Genomic DNA, 22,830 nt, shown 5'->3' with positions numbered 1-22,830 from the left:
TTTTTTTTTGGTAGTTAATCATGCTTTTTTTTATTTGGTAGATAAGAAATGGGGCGTCTGTATCCGAAATGGGAGTCAACATTCCCAGAGAATTTTAAGTTCTATGAAATCCAAATATCAATCATAAAACATGGAAAAATATGTCTACATTCAATAAAATAACTATGTAAATTCCCAAAGTGGTCAGCAAGATTAAATCGAGTGCTCAGTTTTTTGGCCAGTGTCATGGTCTGAGAAGTGTGCAGAGAGAACTACGACTTTCCACTTCAGCTGGGCTCTGGGCAGAACTTCAGGACCATCATCTCAATGTTCCCAGGTTGCTTATGCATTACCGAAGTGTGATTGTGTGGTTGTTCATAAAAAACTTTCCTGAAGAATACTCTGTCAAATTAATTCAAAACCCCCTTTAACTAGATATAGAATTCTATTCTACTCATTCATCCACATTTACCTTTTGGATTTTCTATGAATATTGAATTGTAGAGTATCTTGCTTATAGCTGTTTGGATTGGATGCTAAAGTGTACTGTATTAATTTAGAGGAAGAATTTGGACTGCCATGACAGCATTCGAAGGGCCTGTTGAGAAAGAGCTGATTGAGTATCCTCTCTGGAAGAAGGAGTGGTTCTTGGCTCCAAACCTCATAAAAATGTTCCATTTAGCATTCTGTTCTCAACTGTTCTCCACACTAGTGAGGCCGCTTCTGCCCTGTATTTTTTTGCTATTTATTGAAAAAATGATGGCAGATTTTCTGTGTCATTTACCATTGGCTTCATTACTGTTGCAGTTCTATTGGATCAAGTTACCCTTATGTTTTTCCATAAAGACTAGAACAGAAATATGACTGCATTACTTTTTGGGCACATTCCACTTTGGGGCCCTATATTGAGGTAATCACTCATAGATATTTGCCATCAATTCACTCTCATACACACAGTAATTGAATAAATATAATAGGCTGAGAAATTTAAGGGGGCAATCATTAATGTTTCCTTAGTGAAATGCTTCCCTTTTTAGGTTTAATTTTCATAATTTGAATTTTTATGGTCTTTTTAGCACCACACCCATGGCATATGGTGTTAGTCAAGCTCAGGATCGAATCAGAGCTATACCTGCTGATCTACACCACAGCTGCTACAATGTGAGAGTTGAGTTACATCTGCCACCTACAACACAGGTCATGGCAAAGCCAGATCCTTAACCCACTGATTGAATCTAGGGCTCATACCTGGGACCTATGGAATAGAGTCTGTTTCTTTTCTGCCGAGCCACAATGGGAGCTCCTAATTTCCATAATTGGAAGATATTACTATAAGTTATCAATTATAAGACAAAGATAGTTTTGAAAAATACAAATGAAGAAGTCAAGTTCTCTTTGTTTTATTGAATTGCAGTATTCACTTTGTTTTCTAATTCAACCCATTACAAACATCATTTAAAATAGTAATTAGAAATAAATCTATGCTACTGAGTGAGGACGCAATGAGATTGAGAGAAGAGAAACACTTCGGAAAACAATCTCATAACTTTTCCCATAATTTGCAGTTATATATATTATTTCTTCCAGTTTTACTGAGATATAGTTGGCAAATAACTTTGTATAAGTTTAAGGTACACAACATAATGACGTGGCCTATGGGTTTTAGTTAACCTCAATCATCACATATCCATATAGATTGTTAAAAATAGAGATAGAAATAAAATATGTTCCCTGTGATGAGAACTCTCAGAACACACTCTGATAACTTTCATCCACATATATAACTATTGCAATGTTATATATAGTATTATGTACTTATCATCTAACTAAACGATTATACTTTCCGAAGGCCTTCAGCTAAGTGCCCATCCCCACCTCTCTTAACCACAAATCTATCCTCTTCTTTCTATGGTATATTTGTCTGTTTTTTGAAATATAATTGACCTACAGCACTGTTTCAGTTCCTCATATTCAACTTTATGTATTTCTATATATTACAAAATGATAACTATGGGAACACTTGTTACTGTCACTACACAAAAGGTTTGCAGTAATTGACTATATTCCCCACAGTGAACATTTCACACCTATGACTCATGTATTTCACAGCTGGAAGGCTGCATCTCTTAAAATCTCCCTCACCTATTTCTTTGCTCACTTTAACTGTGTCCCGTCTCACAACCCCCTTTTTGTTCTCTGTATTCATAACACCATTTCTGCTTTGTTATGTTTGCTCATTTGTTTTGTTTTTTAGATTCCACATAGAAGTGATTTCTTAATCAATATTTTTCTTTCTCTGTATGATTTATTTCACCAGGCATGATACCTTCTAATCTGTCCTTGTGGCAAATGATAAGATTACATTTATTTTGACGCCTGAGTAATGTTCAATTTCATGTACGAGTCACAGTTTCTTGATCCATATCTCCATGGATGAACTCATAGTTTGGTCTGTGTCTTCTCTGTTGTAAATAGTGTTATTGGGGTCCATATATATATCGTCTAATTAATGTTCTTGTGATCTTTGCATAAATAACTCAAATTGAGTTGATGCTGAGCAATTAGTGCTGCTGTTATTTAGTTTTCTAAGGAACCACCAAACTTTTTTCCAGAGTAGCTGTATATTCCTACCAATGGGGTAGCAGGTTCCTTTGTCTCCATATCTCACCAACCTTTATTCTCTTTTGAGGACAGCAATTCTGAAAGATGTTAGGTTTTATCTCATTTTGATATGCATTTCTTATATGATTGGCAGCATTGAACATTGTTTCTTGTACTCTTGGTCTTCTGTGTGACATATTTGAAAATGGTTCAGGATTTCTACCCACTTTTTAATCAGAACACAAGTTGTATGTGTTCCTTGTATGTTATGGATAGTAAAACTTTCATCAGATGTATTTTTTTCAAGTATGTCCTTCATTCACTAGGTAATCTTTCCATTTGGTTGATAGACTCCTTCACTCTGCAAAAGCCTTCAGTTTTGTTTTGTATGTTGCATGCTGTGAGGGTTTTCATTTTTGGCCTTCAAAGTCCATTTAACTGACACTTCTATTCCTTATTATTTACAGGTATTATTTTGATTTGTACTTATTTATTCAATTCTATTTTTGTCTTTTTAGGGCCAACCTGGAGCATATGGTGGTTCCCAGACTATGAGGCACCCTGGAGATGTAATCACTGTCCTATACCACAGCCAAAACAATGCCAGATCCAAGAGGTGTCTGAGACCTACACCACAGCTCTCAGCAATGGCAGATCCTTCACCCACTGTGGGAGGCCAGGGACCAAACCTGTGTCCTCATGGATACTAGTCAGGTTCATTTCCAGTGAGCCACAATGAAAACTCCTTATATTTGCATTTAAACAACCAGTAGTTGATGCAGTTGCCTGCTCTGAATATGGCTAAAGCCTCATGTGTTTACTCTTTTCCTGAAAGATCTTTTTCTAGTCTCGTTTTTGGTCACTTTCTACTGTTTTGGGGTTTCTTGTATTGGTTTGGGGAGACATTTGACTGTTTAATACAGATATTTTCTTCAATCTGTTATTTGATCTTTGACCTTATCTATGGTTTTATTTTTGGGAGAGTAGTATTTATTTTCTCCAAAGCCTCGTTAAAAATTTGTGTTAAATAATTTATTGAATTGTGAGATATGAAACAGCTAAACTTTCAATTATTGATCCCTGTTGTTTTAAAATTCTATGAAGGTACTTTATTTTGTTCACAAGACCTTTCTACTCAGAGTTCCAATATCTTAAATTACTGATACTAATACACGTAAAAACTGTTTATTTTGCCTCTTCACTCTGGATTTTATCGGTAATCTGATGGTTTCACCCACCCACAGGTAAATGGGAAAAGGAGCTGTTGCTTTATTTTATCAAGTTAAATCTATACACAAAGTTGAGGAAAAAATAACATGCTTTTAAAGAGTAAATTTTTATATCTATTAATCAAATGTAAGCTCGCACTTACTGGAATTAATGTATTTCAAATTTGTATATGCAATTCATTTAAGTTTTTACAGTATTTGGGGGGTTTTATTTATATTTATATTTTTTAAATATTTGGTAAATATTATATCCAAAACATTTTAACTTTTTTTCATATGCAGGGAAACTAATTGTTGAAAATTTTTGCAGGTCTTATGTCTATCTTTTGGTTATTGATACTTAACATGTTAAAGTTAAATGTAGATTAACTGTATCATACACAGAGATTAGATATTAAAATTTACATAGACTCGTGCATTTTGACCTCATCGGAAGGAGGTTTTTTGTTTCATGTGAGATAATTTGAAAAAGTATTCTCAAACCTGTTAGCTTTTATTCACAAATTAAGATTTTTAAACAGATTTTTAATTTTATGTATAAATATTGAGAAAGCTAGATGTCAAAGTAAAATTATTGAATTAAGTATATAGCTTGAAGTGCATACATTTCAACCAATTTTTTCAAAATTTCTATGTTTTCATGTTTGAGGTATCATTTTTACTGCCCTGTATTGAATATTCACTGTGATTATTACATTTTAGGACTCATTTCTATTGTTGTTACTTTTGGATATCTCTGTTTTTATCCTTCCTTCTCTTTTGTCTTAAATGAGTTGCATGTATCAAATGTGTTTATTATTTTTGAAAGTAAAAAAATCAAAACTTTACTGGTTAAGATGTAAACTGCTATCTTTATAGGTATGGCTGCTCTTAGAATTTTATACCATGTCTAATTATGCATAATATCTTATTCCTCTTCCCAAATCATAAAAAAACTCTTACAATCTTTCCTTATCATCTGCCTTTACCTAATGACCTTTACCTAATGACCTTTAGCAAATGGAGACAATACTCTGCTGTTTTCTGTGGCCAGAAAGGCTTCATTGTGAAATAAGGTTGTGTTTTGTTAAAAGCTGTTTCTCTGTCTATTGAGAGGATCATGCGGCTTTTATCCTGAACTCTATTACTACAGGAGATTACATTCATTCTTCTATATTGGACTTACTTTGGGGTTTTTTGTATTTTTTATATTGTATTTTTATTTGTTTTCTAGGGTTTGCAGTATTTTTTGATGGCATGCTTAAGGAATACTGATCTGTATTTCCTTATAGTTTGTTTCTGCGTCAATCATACCATAGCATCATAAATGGATTTAATTCATGGCTTCCAGTATTTGGCTATAAAATGTAAAATGTATACCAATTGAAAATAAATTTATGAATGCTTGGCTTTTTTTTTTTTTAAACTCGTGTGTTAGAATTAAGAGTGCTGAATTGTGTTTCAGAAAACTCAGATCCCAGTTGAGGACACCACCATCTTTAATATTGACTTAAAGTCTCCAATTAATATATTCTTACAGCTTAATCTTCTCTCCAAAAACTCTGCAAGGTTTTAGAAATGTACATAAAATTGTAGAGGTATATAAAATTATATATACATAAATTATATATATATATATTTCTAAAATATCATATATATACACACACATATATATACATATGTTTGTAATCTATGTATGTGTTTTATATATATGTATATATGTGTGTGTGTGTGTGTATATATGCACATATATGCATGTGAAGCCTATGGAATTTTCCAGGATAAGTATCAAATCAGAGCTACAACTGCCAGCCTCCACCACATCTACAGCAATTCCATTCCAACTTGTGTCTGCAGCCTGCACAATAGCTCACAGCAAGATCAGATCCTTAACCAAATGAGCATGGCCTGGTTCAAATTTGCATCCCCATGGACACTAGTCAGGTTTCTTACTGCTGAGTCACAACAGGAATGCCTAGAAATTGAAATTTTCAAAGTCACATTTTAAAGTAGTATGACTATTTCATTTCTGGGAAAATGTCTTCTTGAGAGTTTTTTTCTTAATGTAAAAGAAAGAGGAAATTCCTCAGAAATAGTTTATAATGACATGTTATAAAAATTATAAATGGTTTGAAATATGGTGTTAACAGAAATTATCCATTAGGATCAATGTTAAACATCCTGGCTCTTCAAAGTTCTCAGATATCTTTTTCTTGCACCTTATCTTCATTTCCCCCCCTTGGAAATTAAGAAAAAACAATCTAATGTATGTGTTTATCTTTATACCCTCTAGACACAAATGCAGACTCAGAGCCTTCTTCATTTTTCCAAAGATGTAGATGTCTCTAAAATTTTCTTCAATAAAAGGTTTTTGATTATATAATGGAAAATATAGAGCAGGTGAAAGAGATCATTTTACGGTGGAGGCAAAAATGACATGGAGATAACATAGCATAATATGTATTTAAGGACAAAATTGTTCTAATTATACAGCTATATGTCCTCTCATTTAATTTAGCATATATTTAATTCCACATAAAACATAGGTGACAGGACAGACTCAATGCACGTAGAAATGTTGGGTTATCTGGTAAGAGAGTGTTAGACGAATGTAGAAAGATACCAGAAGGCTCAATGATATGGAAATATTTTCCTTTTACAGATAGATGCTGTTTACACTTACTATTATTTTTACTTTATACTCATGACATATATTCTTTTATTAGTAACTGAAATTGTATTTATGTCAGGAAATGAGCTCAACTGATTGGAGTTGGAAATCAGTTGAGATGTTTTTGTCTTCCAATTTATATTAGTTTGTCATTTTTCTGTTACTCAGTGTATAGAAAATTAGAAGTCATGTTTTCTGATATAATATTTTTAAAATTTTCACAAGTGTTTATAGCATTTCTTTATATAATGATTTTTGTTTTTTTCCATTATAGCTGGCTTGCGGCAATCTGTCAGTTTTCTACTGTACAGCATGGTGACCCAGTTACACATCTAGGTATACATTCCTTTTTCTCACATTATCCTGCTCTGACATAAGAGACTAGACCTAGTTCCCTGTGCTACACAGCAGCTGCCAAGGGGAAGCAGGGAAGTGGGGTGGGTTTTCTAGCCATTTTTAATTCGTTTTGTTTTTACTATGAATTTTTTAGGTCTTATTTTTTTCTATGCCTTGCTCTTTCTTTGTATTTCTAGTAAGTGGTGTGTGACTGATAAAACTGGTGATTTTAGCCTGTTACCAGTAACTTAATTACCCAAAAGTGTGCACTTCATCTTTTCTTTGTTTTGATGTTTACGCACACACACACGCACACACATGCATGCCTGACATACAGTCTTTAGTCTGAGAATTCATGGTTTAAATACTTTAAAATTGTTTCGTCATTTAAAAAACACTGTATTTTCGAGAAATGACTGGACGTTTCATCTCCTAAATCTCTAGAATTGTAGACTTCCTCATTTTTCATTCTTGAGGGTTCTAAAATCTCTAATGTTTAGCCATGCACTAGTTTCGCCAACTTTATGGGACATACTTCCAGTTTTCTGATTATTTTCAATGTATTCAAAATCATTAATTATGTATTTTTTCTAGCGTTTCTCTTTTTTCGTTTAAGGATTTGTTCATTAGTACTGAGGAAATTACCTTTTCATTTTGTAAACCCTTTTATCTTTTAGAAGCACTAACTTTATTTTGTGTTTTGCCTCAAATAAAATGTTTGGAGAAAATTTCTTTCACTAGTGGTATCTTCTTTTTGTAAGTAATAGGGTATGTCCATAGAAATTTGGAACTTCTCTGAGGTCACCTTGAAGGTAAATTCCTCCAGAGAGTGTTTGTATTTGCTTTTATCACTTACTGGATTTCTTTATGTCTTATTGAGTTTTGAAGAACCACATTTAAGCATAGATATTACAATGAAGTAAAGTTCATCAGTAGAAGAACAATAAATCAAAATCATTTTTAATCTTTGAAATACTAAACTCATATCGGTTCACCTCATGGGAAAATATTTACAAACCTTTATAAGAAAACAATTAATCATTGAAATCGCATAAAAACACAAATTATTTTTAGAAAAGTAATTGAAATATATATTTAAAGAATAACAGAGACAAGGAAAAAGCTGGATGGTTATAAGCAAACTAAAAATAGTAAGTACTGCAAGGACAATGAACTAGTCACAATAGCCAAGACATGGAAACAACACAAATGTCAATCAATGGATGACTGGATTAGGAAGCAGTGGTATAGATACACGATGGAATACTACCCATCCATAAAAAGGGAACAAAATAATGCCATTTGCAGCACCACAGATGGAACTAGAGTCTACCATACAGAGTGAAATGTCAGAAAGAGAAAGACAAATACCGTATGATACCACTGATATCTACAATCTAATATACAGCACAAGTGAAACTTTCTACTGACAGGAAAATCACAGACTTGGAGAATAGCCTTGTGGTTGCCATGGGTGGTGAGTGGGATGGATTGGGAGCTTGGGGTTAATAGATGCAAACTATTGTTTTTGGAATGGATCAGCAATGAGATCCTGCTATGAGGCACTGAGAACTCAGTCTAGTCACTTATGATGGAGCATGATAACAGGAGAAAAAAAGAATGTATACATGTATGTGTAACTTGGTCACCATGCTGTACAGTAGGGAAAAATTGTACTGGGGAAATAAGCAACATTAGAACAAAAAAGAAAAGAAAAGAAAAAAATGATAAAAATCGTAAATAAATTTGAGGAGGCTGTTAGTTTGTTCAAGGGTGATCATTATTTTTTGTACCTTTCAAATGAGTTTATGTATTATTTTTTAGAATTAAAGAAGCAGGACAAAATAAATGAAAATATGATTAAATCCAAAATTACATGATAGGCAAATAATTTGGTGTTTATTGACTAAATTAAAATATAATTTTCAAAGTAGAGATGCATGAAATAAAGATCTTTCAAATGTTTTTACATCTCTGTTATCAAGAAATATTAACCCTGGATATTACTTCATTCCAACAGGTGTGTACAGACCATTAAAAATTACTATAAATTGTTCACAAAACTTAAACAGGAGAAGAAAGAGCGTTGAAGTTAGCATCAGAAGAGGAAAGATGATGCTGAAAAGGGAGATTGCAATGTCAAGCCATGGTGTTTTATGCATTGCCAGGCTTTCAGTTGCATCAGCAATCCATGGCCTTACTGGTTCTAGTCCACAATTAATTTCTTAGTTGTATATAACACTTACTGTAAGAGAGTATCCTTTGGGGAGAGGTAAATTTGGTTATTTTAAACTAGTGCTGGAAGTGATAGACTGGGTATAAAAATACAATAGTAGAAATTCAGAAATTGAAATATTTATTCCTACCATGAGTGCACTAAAATTTTATGTGGTTGATTTTTGTGATTTTTTTTGGGGGGGGGAGTTCAGATAAAAAATAGATGAAGCTGGAATTTAGAGAAAATTAACACTAAACATTGGAAATAATTTATTTGATCAATTCTTAAAGGAGAAATAAAATTTGATATACTATTTTAACTATCCAGCAGAAAAAAAGTAATATTCCATCTCAAATATTTTTAGTATGGTATGATTTTTCGATTAAGAGTTCTTCCGGTAATAAAGTAGAAAGTATGAAAGATTGAAACATTCAAAATAGCCTAAGACTAAAATTTTATTGTGTACCATTTTTTCTCTATTGAATATAATGGCCGTTACATGTATCTACATGTGGATGGACTGGAATAGAACTATACACATATAAATTGACCAGTGTCAAATTCTGGTTAGTTAAAGTGTGCTATATTAACATCAGATTACATGAGAGCGCTCAATTAGGGGACATGTGTAAAGTACACACAGGCCACCTTTTCAATGCCTTTCCAATTTCCTAGAATTCTGCCATTTCAAAATAGAAAGACTAAGAAAAAATTAACAGATATGTGCACAGGTTCTTTTAAGTTTTACTACTTAAAAAGAAAAAAAATTAAACAAGTGAAGGGTAGAATAATGATAGACAGTAATTAGCTCTACAGATAAAACACATCAGACTTTCATTTAGCATTAAGAAAGAAGTGCTCAATATAGAATTTTAAGGAAGGGTCATTGCTTATTTTCAAAGTTAATTGAAACATATTGAGTAACACTTCATTCAATGATATAAAGAGAGAAGTTGTAGTAAATTGTCACAATCCTGTTTGACATCATGTGGTATCTGAAATGATTTGTAAATAAAAGGAAAAACAGTTACAATATCATTCTTTATAATTCCTTTTTTTTTTTTGAACACAGAAATGTTAGTTAGGAAAAGTCACAGATGTGAAATGTATATTTAAGATAAACTATTACCATTTTAGGGCCAAAGAGGGACTTTCTCAAAGAAATAGATCATAAGAGGCCATAAATTAAATTAAAACCAATTAGGTACCCGTTTTCACATATCCTCTATCATTTAAGTTTATTAAACATTTAGTGATAAACTTAGGGTTCTAAGCAAACCCAACACTAGGGAACCATGAGAAAAGGGTGAGATAAGTAGTTATGTTTTGGAGTAGACTAATCTCATATGGGTACTCCTGTGAGAAAGCATTTTCAGGAAACTATAGCATATGTAAAGTAAGGATATCAAGGTAAATTTGTATTTGGGAATTTAATAGGTAGAGCTTAATCTGCAACTTTCCCTTTTAATTATACTTAGTCATTGTGCTTAGGAGTGTAGAAGCTTTATAGCAATAGAAGGAGGGCAATTGTACTAAAGGATCTCATTGCTCATCCATTACAAATGCAAGAATTTGCATTTATTAACCCCAAGCTCCACATCCATCCACTCCCATCACAACCCCTGACAACCAAAATCTATTCTCCAAGTCCATGATTTTCTTATCTGTGGAAAGTTTCATTTGTTCCATATATTAGATGCCATATTTAAGTGATATTATATGGTATTTGTCTTTCTCTTTCTGACTTACTTCACTCAGAATGAGAGTCTCTATTTCCATCCATGTTGCCACAAATAGCATTATCACATTCTTTTTATGGCTGAGTAGTATTCCATAGTGTGTATGTACCACCTCTGCCTAATCCAATCATCTGTTGATGGATATTTGTATCATTTCTGGGAATAGATCTGCAATGAACATGTGGGTGCATGTGTTTTTTTAAGGAAAGTTCTGTCCAGATATCTGCACAAGAGTAAGATTGCTGGCTCATGTGCTGCTTCTACATATAGTTGTCTAAAGTACCTCCATACTGTTCTCCATAGTGGTTGTACCAGTATACATTCCCATGAAGAGTGCAGGAGGGTTCACTTTTCCCCACAACACCTCCAGCACTTGTTCTTTGTGGGCTTATAAGTGATGGCCATTCTGTCTGGTGTGAGGTGGTATCTCACGGTTCTTTTCATTTGCATTTCTCAAATAATCAGGGATGCTGACCATTTTTTAATGAGCTTGTTGTCCACTGTATGTCTTCCCTGGAGAAATGTGTCTTCAGGACTTTGCCCATTTTGGTGTTGGGTTGTTAGCTTTTTTGCTGTTGAGCTGTATAAGTTGCTTATATATTCTAGAGACTAAGCCCTTATCCATTGCATCATTTGCAACTGTTTTCTTCCATTCTATAAGCTGTCTTTTTGGTCTCTATTAAGTTTCCTTTGCTGTGCAAAAGCTTGTCAGTATGATTTGATACCACTGGTTTATCTTTGCTTTTATTTCTGTGGATTTGGGAGACTGACCTGAGAAAATATTCATAAGGTTGATGTCAGAGAATGTTTTGCCGATGTTCTCGTCTAGGAGTTGGATGGTGTGCTGACTTATATTTAAGTCTTTCAGCATTTTGAGTTTATTTTGGTGCATGGTGTGAGGGTGTGTTCTAGTTTCATCGACTTGCATGTAGCTCTCCATGTTTCCCAGCTATGCTTGCTGAATAGACTTTCTTTTTCCCATTTTATGGTCTTGCCTCCTTTGTAAATGATTAATTTACACATGCGTGTCTGAGTTTATTTCGGTGTTCTCTATTCTGGTCCTTTGGTCTGCCTGTCTGTTTTGGTACCAGTACCACACTGTCTGGATGTTTGTGGCTTTGTAATAGTGCCTGAGGCCTGGGAGACAGATGTCTCCTGCTTGGTTTTTGTTCCTCAGCATTGCTTTGGCAATTCTGGGTCTTTGGTGGTTCCATATGTATTTTTGGATTGCTTGTTCTAGTTCTGTGAAAGATGTCATGAGTAATTTGATAGAAATTTCATTGAATCTTTAGATTGCTTTTGGGTAGTATTCCCATCTTTACAATATCAATATTTCCAACACAGGCGCATGGAGTATATTTCTATTTCTTTGCATCTTCTTTAATTTCCGTGATTAATATTTCTAATATTTTTAATATTTCTTAGCATATAAGTCTTTTACCTCCTTGGTCCCATGTATTCCCAGGTATTTGATTTTTTGTCCTGCCATTTTAGAAGGTATTGCTTTTTGTGTATTCCTTTTCTAAAATTCCATTTTCAGTAGAGAGAAACATGACTTATATCTGAATGGTCACCTGATATCCTGGTACTTTGCTGAATTTGTTGATCAGTTCATGCAGTTTATGTGTTGAGTCCTTAGGGTTTACTATATATAGTATCATGGCATCTGCATAAGTGGCAGTTTTACCGCTTCTCTTCCTATTTGGATGCCTTTTATTTCTTTTGTTTATCTGGTTGCTGTGGCTAGGACTTCCAGCACTATGTTGAATAACAGTGGTGAGAATGGGCATCCCTGTCTTCTTCCAGATTTTAGTGGAAAGTCTTTTAGCTTTCCTCTACTGAGTATTACCTCACTGTGTGTTTAATTATGTTAAGGTATGTTCCCTCTATACACACTTTGGTAAGGTATGTTCCCTCTATACCCATTTTGATCACAAATGGACGTTGGACTTTGTCAAATGCTTTCTCTCCATCTATTGAGATGATCGTGTGGACATTCTCTGATTCCACCATCACCCTAAATACCAAAACCAGAAAAAGATTCCACTGAAAAAGAAAACTATAGGCCAATATCTTTGATGAACATAGAGGCATAAATTGTCCATACAATTTTGGCCATCCTAATCCAACAGCATATACACAGAGAAAGTAAAATACATGATGTTCATTTTGCCTGAGATGTTTCTTCTCTAAACAATTAGAGCTTTGATCAAAATGTGTTGGAGACCACTGAACAGCTGAACTGTGCAGAAGGCAGATATCTGTGGGATGCAGAGGTTTAAAGTAGAGGGTCTCCTTCAACGACAGGATATTCATGTTATTCTGTAAACAACTGCACTAAGAAGAAAATCGTATCTTTGCCTATGGCCACTCCTGACCAATAATCTTGTAATCTACCTTTATCCCGCTAAAACTAATCTCTTTGCCTTCCTTAATAAAAGTCCTATGGGCTAAATCCTAGGCCCCACTGGTTCTGTGGAACAGAGTGTCACCTCATCTCCCACTTTCTAAATGTAAAGTAGTATTGTGTGTTTTGAAGAGGCAACCCTCTTCCAGGTTTCCCCATTGCCATGCAGTGCTGGCCACAGCAGAACATTTTAAGAATCCTGTGAAAATTTTCTGGGTTATATTTATCTAGGTTATTGAAATTTTAGGTTCACAATATTCCACTGTTTTGTCGATCCCAGGGAGTTATTCTAGTTTATCATGGTGATTCTTTAATGTCCTATTGAATTTCCTTGGCTAGAATTGTTGACAATTTTTGAATCTATGTTTACTAGGATATTGGCCTGTAGGTTTTAGTTCTTCTTCTATTCTTTTTCGGTTTTGGTATGAAAGCAATGCTGCTTTTACAACATGAGACGGAGAGTGTTTCCTCATTTTTAGTTATGTGGAAGTGTTGGAGAAGGACTGCTAGTTATTCTCCATTAAATACTTTGTTGGATTCATCAAAGTGCTTCTCTTTCTTCAGAGAGTGTTGGATACGGATTCCATGTCCTAAATAATTTTTGGTTATGTTCAAATATGGTTATTTCTTCCTAATTCTGTTCTGGTACATTGTGTGTTGAGGGAGGAGGATGAAGATGGTACAAGAGTCAGATGTTGCACTCACATTCTCCCACAACCACTAAATATAAACACATCTACATGTAGAACCATTCACACAGATCATCTAGTGAACCCTGACAGAAGACATTAAACCTCCACAAAGGCAAGAACCCCTTGAAAATTGGGTTAGAACAAATTTAGAAAAAAAAATAGAGAAAGGGAATGAGGACAGAAAAAGGATTCCTGAGAGGGAGTTGAGAATCAGAAAAGGAACCCACACCTGCAAGTCACCTAACCAACTGGGAAATCAACCAAAATATAGGGACCTCATGGTACCAGAGAAAGCACCACAGCTGTACTGAGGAGGGCAAACAGAGTGAGATCCACACAGATCATCTGCACCACCACCCCAAACACCACAGCTTGAGATGGTCAGGTGGGGTGTGTGTGTTCTGAGACTCAGCTTCTGAAGGTCAGTTCCAGAGAGAGGACAAGGTTGGTTGTGTGGAGACACCTGGAGGTGTCAGAGAGCAGTGCACCATGGGCAGGTGAGTCAAACACCACAGCTGAAGGAGCCTGGGAGGAAGTCTGGACCCTAAGAAGAATCAAGGCCCCTCTGTTTGGGATGGCAAAAGGAGGAGGGGTGAATCACCATAGAAAATGCTTTCCTAGCACACATATGGAATCCCAGAGGGTTGGGTAACTCTGGGGCAGGCTATGGTTGGCAAGAGAACACTTACACGGGTTAGGGGACACAAGATGTTTCTTGAGTTGGCGAAAGGGTGGTGTGGGAGCTAAGCACAATGTGGTGGCTCTTATATGAGCTATAGGTGATAGTGACAAACAACAGTCATCATTTCAGAAGCCATAGAGGCATGGCTGGTTGCTTCTTAGCATCACTGAGCAGGCTCCACCTGTGGCTACAGTCACCTCAGAGGTTGGCAAAAAGGGCGAACTGCAACCGGGCACCACACTTCGTTGCTCTCACTCCCCTGGGAACAAGCATGCCCTGCTGCTGCCACTGCTAAATGCTCCAGTCAGTGCTCACACATGCTCAATCAGTGTCACTGCCCAGGTTCTTGCAACTAGGAGCAGCCTGTGTGGCACCTCTTACCTGGGCTAAGCCATATGGGTTGCTGCTTGCATGAACTAAAGCTGCCATGGTCAACCACCACGATTACCTCTGATCACATGTAGGTGTGACCTGACTCCACTTGGGCCTCATGAACAGCCACCACGTGCAGCCACAATCACCACAGAGGGTGCCTCATAGAGGGTACTGTGATTAGAAAGCAACCATTTTTGCCATCACTCTAATGGGAACTCACACACCCTGACACTGTAAATGCCAAATGCTCTGGGCACCGCCTAAATCTGCCTGAGACTCAAAACCACTTCCCAGGGCCCTGCAACTGGAAGTTGTTGATGCCATCCTGCTGCAGGTGCTTGCTATTGTCAAGAGCCTAGCAACCAGGCGCTGACCACTATCCCTCCTCATTGCCTCCTTCTCCCTGGAAACATCCTCTGCACACTGGGGATAACAGCCTGCTCACACTGAAGAGTCACCAAATGTCTAAACACTCTTGTGCAAAATAGATAGCAACACCTAACAAATTATCAAGGGAAGCTCTTGCATAGGCAGAGCCCTCCTAGACAAGAGTTTGATTTCCCTAAACTCACAGAAAAAGGAAAATGTAAGCAAAGTGAAGACGCTCAGGAACAGTTCCCAGTTAAAAGAACAGGATAATTCACTTGGAGAATAAAACAGAAGTCTGCAGTCTAAGAGTCACTGAGTTCAAAAGGGAGGTAGTGAAAATATTGAGGGAATTAATGGTGAATAGGAAGGAACTGAGAGTGGATCTATAGGGTAACGCAGATTATTTTAGAAACCAACTAGAAAATATATGGAGAATAAAAGAATCATTAGAAAATTCAACGTCAGAGTTGCAAAGTGAGTGAAAAACAAAAAGAGCCAAATGAATAATGCAGAGAAACAAAATAGGGTCTTGGACAATAGAACAATAGAAGTCACTAAGTCAGGAGACCAAGCATAAAGCCATAAAGCATAAAATAAAAGCAATAGATCTGTGGCATAATACCAAGCAGACCAATCTATGTCTACCACAGATTCCAGAAGAACAAGACCAAGAGAAGCGGACTTGAAATATATTTGAAGAAATAATGGCTAAAATCTTTCCAAATTAAAAGCAAACACATACCAAGATGCAGGAAGCACAGAGGATCCCAAACATGTTGAAACCAGACAAGTCCACACTAAGACAAACTATGTTGAAAATGGGAAAAATGTAAAAATAGAGAAAGGGTACTAAAGGCAGCAAGAGAAAATGACAATAAGGAAGATTTCATTATAGGAAACCACAAAGGCTCTCATCTGATCTCTCCTTAGAAACACCACAGGTCAGAAGAGAGTGGCAATTTACACTCAAAGTTCTAAAAAGGAAAATTCTGCAGCCTAGAATAATCTACCCAGCAAGAATATCCTTTAAAAGGGAAGGAGAAATGAAGAATTCCTTCCACAAACAAAAGAGAAATTAGTACGCAGTAGTAAACCATTCTAAAGGCAATACTGAAAGTTCTTCTCTAAATAAAAAAGAAGGGAGAAGAAATACGCTGGAGGAAGTCACAATTGGATAGCAATCGCTTAAATGAGTGGATATACAGTTTTAAAAGGAAAAAAGTCCTATTTTAAACCGACAAATCACCCAAGAACAGCAAAATGACAAACATGATGATTAATAAAAAAATAAAATCATAGAATGTGAGGAAGGAAAGTAAGAAACTCTAGATGCTATTTTTAAAAAATATTATATGACTATCTGACTAAAGTCATCATATGTAGGAAATGCTTAACATACTTGAAAAACAGGGTAAATGCCAATCATGCCTAAGTATTATATTCAAAAATCTAACAGGAAACTACACAAGCATAAAACAAATGAAAATCATAGAGCCCTCCCCCCAAAAAAAAGGAGGAACTATGGAGAAAAATAGAATAAACTGGAAAACAAGGTTTTTAAATGGCAATGAGCCAGGATTAGGATGTAATTCCCTGTGGACAAGAATGTGTTAACAAAGCTGTTTTACATCCTTCTCTGGTGTCCTCTGAGGTGATTTCTGGGAATTCTACAATGGTGCAGGTTATCAGATTGATTAGCATGCAAAAGCAAATAAACCAACCAAAAAAAGGGGGGGGGATATACTACAAACCGATCTGATCTGCAAGAACTATGAATGGAAGACAGCTTCACAATTGGTGGGTCATAGAGATAACATCTAAATGAATCAATTATAATGTGAGAAAGTAGAAACAATGAATATCTCAAAAGGAAGAGATAAAAACATATATGGAAGGTATCCCGTAGAGAACAAAAGAGATAAAAATAAAGCATATATAACCTAAATATAATGTAAATAAGTAGATACAGTAAAAATTTTCAGATGATGTAATTAAACCCCCAAAGTTGTGATTAATAAATGTCCTTTCCTCACCTAATCCATAGAAAGATCAACCAAATCAGAGGGATCTCCAAATGCAGAGACGAGTGCAGCAATAAGTCTGAGATCTGAAGATCAGTGTGAAAACTGAACAGATCATCCAAACTACTGGCAGAGTCACCAAACATGGGGATGCTGGGGTGGGGGCTGGGCAATAAGACCTCGGCTCCAGAGGTTATTCCCTGGGAACAGGCTGGGATGGGTGGTGCAGCCATATTGCTTTGGGGACTGGGAATCATTCAGTAGGGTGGGTAGGGCAGAGACCACCCCGGGGGACTAGGAAGCAGTCTGTTGGTTTGGAAGCAGAAACTGTTTGAGGAATTAGGAACCAATTGGTCAGGTTGGCAGGGAAGAGACGAACCTGGGGGTCCAGGAAGTGGTCTGTCATATCGGCGGGTCAGAGACTGCCTGGGAGTCTAGAAAGTGGAGCATTGCGGGTGGAGGGAGCAATATGTTAAGGGCTGGAGAGTGGAAAGCCACATCAAAGGGAACCTGGGAGAAGAGCTGGATCTGCAGGAGAGACAAGGCACCAGTTTTGGGAAGGGTAGAGGAGGAGGTGTGGGCTGACATAGAATACACCCCACACCACAGCGAGGTCACTTGCCTGCCAGCTATCAGAAATCTGTGCTTCCCACTGCATCCCCTCTCCCCCTATGCCATGCTAGAGTGCCAGACCTGAGACTGCCTGCCATCCTGGAGGGATGTCCTCAGCATTTGTGGGAAGCTGACCCTGCCCTGGCCTGCCTGACCTCTGGAGGTACTACACTCCTGAGGAGCAGCTCCCCGGACTGCCAGCCCTCTGGAAAAGGACCTCAGCCCAGAAAAGCTAGGACAAGTTGGCCCAGCCATGCAAAATCTGCCTCCATTCTAAGGTGGTCCTGCCAATCCCAGCTGCCCTGGGGAAGAGCCCATTGGGTTCTCAGCATCCTGGCTAGCCGTTCCCACCCTTGGGGGGTTCTGCACTCCTGTGCTACAGCTTCCCAGTACTCTCAGGCCCCTGCAAGAGCCCCCACCGTCCAGAAAGCTAGAACAACCTTGGCCTGGCTGTGCACAATCTGCCTCCATTCTGAGATGGTCCTCCCAATTCAGCTGCCCTGGGGAAGTGCCCCTTGGTTCTTCAGTGGCCCAGCTAGCCACACCCACATTCAGGGGGTGCTGCACTCCTGAGGAAGAACTGGCCCACACTGGCAGCCCCCTGCAAGAGCCCCCACAGCCCAGAAAAGCTAGAAAAGCTCAGCCCAGCCATGCAAAATCTTCCTCCATTCCGAGGAGGTCCTGCTAATTCAGCTGACCTGGGGAAGAGCCCCTTGGTTTCTCAGCAGCCCAGCTAGCTGATCTCACCCTTGGGGGTTCTGCACTCCTGTGGAACTGCTACCGAACACTGCCAGCCACCTGCAAGAGCCCCTATAGCCCACAAAATCTAGACCAAGCTCGTCTTGGATGTGCAAAATCTGCCTCTATTCTGAGGTGGTCCTGCCAATTCAGTGGACCTGGGTAAGAGCCCCTTGGGTTCTTAGCAGCCCAGCAAACTGCTCCCACCCTCATGGGTGCCGTACCATTTTGGAACAGCCGCTCAGCACCACCAGCTGCCTGGAAGAGCCCACAGCCCAAAAACATCAGAGGGACCTACCCAGCCATGTGAAAACTGCTTCCATTGTGGTGCAGAGCTCCAAGTCAGGTCTGCCATCAGGAAGTCCTCCTTTGCTTCAGAGAGACCCTGTCAGCTCTGCCCAACCTGAGGAAAAGCCATGTGGCTTCAAACACCAACCATGCCAGCCCTTGGAAAGCATTCCAAAGCAGTGCCAAAGCAAACCCTGTCCAGCCAAGGGGAGTCAAACTGTACCTAGAAAATGAAAACAAAAAGCAAGATGAAAAAGCTGAGAAACGACCTGCAGTTAAACCAACAGGAGAACTCACCTAAAGCAATCAACAAGGAAATAAACCTCTGCAGTCTGACAAACTTGTATTTCAAAAGAGAAATAGTGAAAATACTGAAGGAATGAAGACAAGATATGAACCAGTAATGCAGATGTCCTCAGAATGGAACTAGAAAATATAAGGAGGAGTCAAGAAAACTACAAACTTCGTTGGCAGAGATACAGACTGAACTAAGGGCAGTGAAAACCAGGATGAACAATGCAGAAGAACAAATTAGTGATGTGGGAGATAGAATAATGGAAATCCCACAATCAGGTCAGTGGACAGAAAAAAAATCAAAAAAGAGGAAAGCCAATACAAGAGACTTATGGGAAAATATAAAGTGGGCCAATCTACACATCATAGGAATTCCACAGGGAGTAGAAAAAGATAAGGGGATGGAATATATATTTGAAGAAATTATCGCTGGAAAATTCCCAAACCTAAAGGATACTGAATTCAAGATACAGGAAGCAGACAGGGCTGCAAAATAGTTGAACCCAAATAGGCCCACACCAAGACACAATTTAGGAAAAATGGCAAAAGTTAGTAATAAAGAGAGGATCCTAAAGGCAGTAAGGGAAAAGCAGAATGTTACCTATGGGGGGGCAATATTTTCACAGACATCAAGCAATATTGCAAAGCCACAGTCATCAAAATAGTGTGGTATTAGTATCAAAACAGACAGACAGACCCATGGAACAGAATAGAGAACCCGGAAATAAACCCTGACACCTATGGGCAATTCAACTTTGACAAGGGTGACAAGAACATCAAATGGGAAAAAGAAAGTCTATTCAGCAAGCATTGCTGGCAAAGCTGGACAGCTGCATGCAAATCAGTGAAATGAGAACACACCCTCACACCATGCACCAAAACAAACTCCAAGTGGCTGACAGACTGAAATAGAAGACAGGACACCATCAAACTCCTAGAAGAGAATATAGGCAAAACACTCTCTGACATCAACCTCATGAATATTTTCTCAGCTCATTCTCCCAAGGCAACAGAAATAAGAGCAGAATTAACCCAAAGGGACCTAACCAAACTCTTTGTTTACTTCTTTATTGGCTGCTCCATGGGTTTAGAGTACAGGAAAAGTGATTTTACCTCACTCTGAAACTTCCCGAGCCTGGTACCGAAACAAGGATCTTTACACCTGTCACTGTGTCATCACTCTCCTGGCCTCCTCTTTTCACCTTGCTAAGTTACCTCTTCATTTGTAGAATCCCCTTCCCATCCATAGTCTCTCTGCAAGTTAAACTGTACACATCTGGATAAATATAACTAAAGACAGAACCTATATGGAAGATGGCGGAATAGAAGGACTGGTGTTCAACTTATCTCCTAAAAACAACAAAGTTCACAACTAAAGACTGAGCATTCTTCACCCAAATGGGCTGGAAACCTTAAAAAAGACGTCCTACTCCAGAAGAAAAAGAGGAGGCCACATCAAGAGGTAGGAGGGGCAATTTCATGATATAAACAACCCCATACCTCCCGGGGGGGGGGGTGGAAGCTCCACAGACTGGAAACTAACCGGCCCACAGAGACTCACCTACAGGAGAGAGAGTTCTGAGCCCCACATCAAACTCTGCCATGTGGGGATCTGGCACGGGGAGAAAGAGCCCCTGGAGTATCTGGCATTGAAGGCCAGTGGGGCTTGTGTGCAGGAGCTCCACAGAACTGCGGGAAACAGAGACCCCATTCTTCAAAGGCACACACAAACTTCCACATGCACTGGGTCCCAGGGCAAAGCAGAGTCTCCATGGGAGTCTGGGTCAACATTGACCACAGTCCTTGGAGGACATCCTGGGAAATCAGGGGTGAACGTGGCTTATTGTGAGGGAAGGACATTGAAAGCAAAGCTCTTGGGAATATTCAGCAGCCACACGTTTCTCTGGAGGTGGCCATTTGGGGAAAATGCCAGGCCCCACCAGTCAGTCAGCTGCTGAGAGGCCCCAGGACAAACAACAACCCAGGTGGGATCACAGCCCTGCCCCTCAGTAAACAGCCTACCTAAAGACCCCTCAGGCACACAGCTGCCTCTAATCCCATCCAGAGACTAAGCCCCACCCACCGGAGGGGTTAGAATCGGCTCCACCTACCAGGGGGCAGGCATCAGCCCCTTCCATCAGAAAGCCTACAGCAAGCACCCAAACTGACTCCAGCCACAGGGGGGCAGACATAGAAGTAAGAGAGGCTACAACTCTGTTATCTGTAAGAAGGTCACCACACCAAAAACCTATAAACATGAAAAGACAGAGAACTGTAACTCAGATGAGGGAGAAAGGGAAAACCCCAGAAAATCAGCTAGGCCATGAGGAGAATCTCAACCTCCAGGAAAAAGACTTTATAGAGTGTTGATGCGGAAGATAATGCAAGACATTGGAAATAAACTGGAGGTCAAGATGGATTACTTACAGGAACCACTGTCCAAAGAGATGCAAGATATAAATCTTAAACAAGAAGAGATGCAAAATACAATGCCTGAAATAAAAAAATTCACTCGAAGCCGCTAACAGCAGAATCCTGGAGGCCGAAGTATGAATAAGAGAGGTGGAGGACAGATCATTGGAAATTACGGATGTAGAACAGAAAAGAGAAAAAAGATTGAAAACAAACGAAGAGAGTCTCAGAGAACTCTGGGACAACATTAGAGGCACCAACATCCCTATTAGAGGGGTGCCAGAGGAGAAGAGAGAGAGAAGGCGACAGAAAAAAATATTCCAAGAGAGATAATGACCAAAACCTCCGCTAACATGGGGAAGGAATCGCTCACTCAAATCCAGGAAGCACAACGAGTACTATATAAAATAAACACAAGGAGGCACACCCCAAGACACATATCAATCAAACTGACCCAAATTAAAGACAAAGAGAAAATCTTGACAGCAGCTAGGGAAAAGAAACAAATAACATACAGGGAAACCCAACAAGGGTATCGGCAGAGTTTTCAACAGAAATTCTGCAGGCCCAGAAGGGAGTGGCACGATAGACTTAACATGATGAAAGGAAGAAACCTCCAACCAAGATTCCTCTACCCATCAAGGCTCTCGCTCAGATTTGAAGGAGAAGGCAAAACCTTCACAGATAAGCCAAAGCTGAGAGAATTCAGTGACACGAAACCAGCCTTACAACAAACACTAGAGGAAATTCTATAGGCGGAAAAGAACAAGAGAAGACGGGAAGAAAAAAGAGCAGCAAAAACAAATCCAAAGTAATTAATAAAAAGGCAATAAGAACATACATATCAATAATCACCATAATGTGATTATTGATATGTGATTAATGTCCATAATGTGAATGGACTCAGTCCCCCAGCCAAAAGACGTAGACGGGCTGAAAGGATACAAAAATAAGACCCATATATATGCTGTCTTCAAGAGACCCATAGGGACACATACAAATTGAAAGGGAGAGGATGGAAGAAACTATTTCATGCAAACAGGGATCAACAGAAAGCTGGCGGAGCAAGACTCATATCAGACTTTAAAATGAAGAATACTTTCAGGGACAAAGAAGGCCAATTACATAATGATCAAAGGATCAATCCAAGAAAATGATACAACAATTTTAAATATCTATGCATCCAAC

At 38.3% G+C, this 22,830-nt stretch overlaps 1 pseudogene; it reads left to right on the top strand.

The window, feature by feature from the left end:
* The window catches only part of LOC110257957, a 92,707-nt pseudogene extending 74,060 nt beyond the window's left edge, over positions 1-18,647 (top strand).

The sequence above is a fragment of the Sus scrofa genome, chromosome Y (assembly GCF_000003025.6).
Source record: "Sus scrofa isolate TJ Tabasco breed Duroc chromosome Y, Sscrofa11.1, whole genome shotgun sequence".
Lineage (NCBI taxonomy): Eukaryota > Metazoa > Chordata > Mammalia > Artiodactyla > Suidae > Sus > Sus scrofa.
This window is presented reverse-complemented; position numbering and strand designations above follow the sequence as displayed.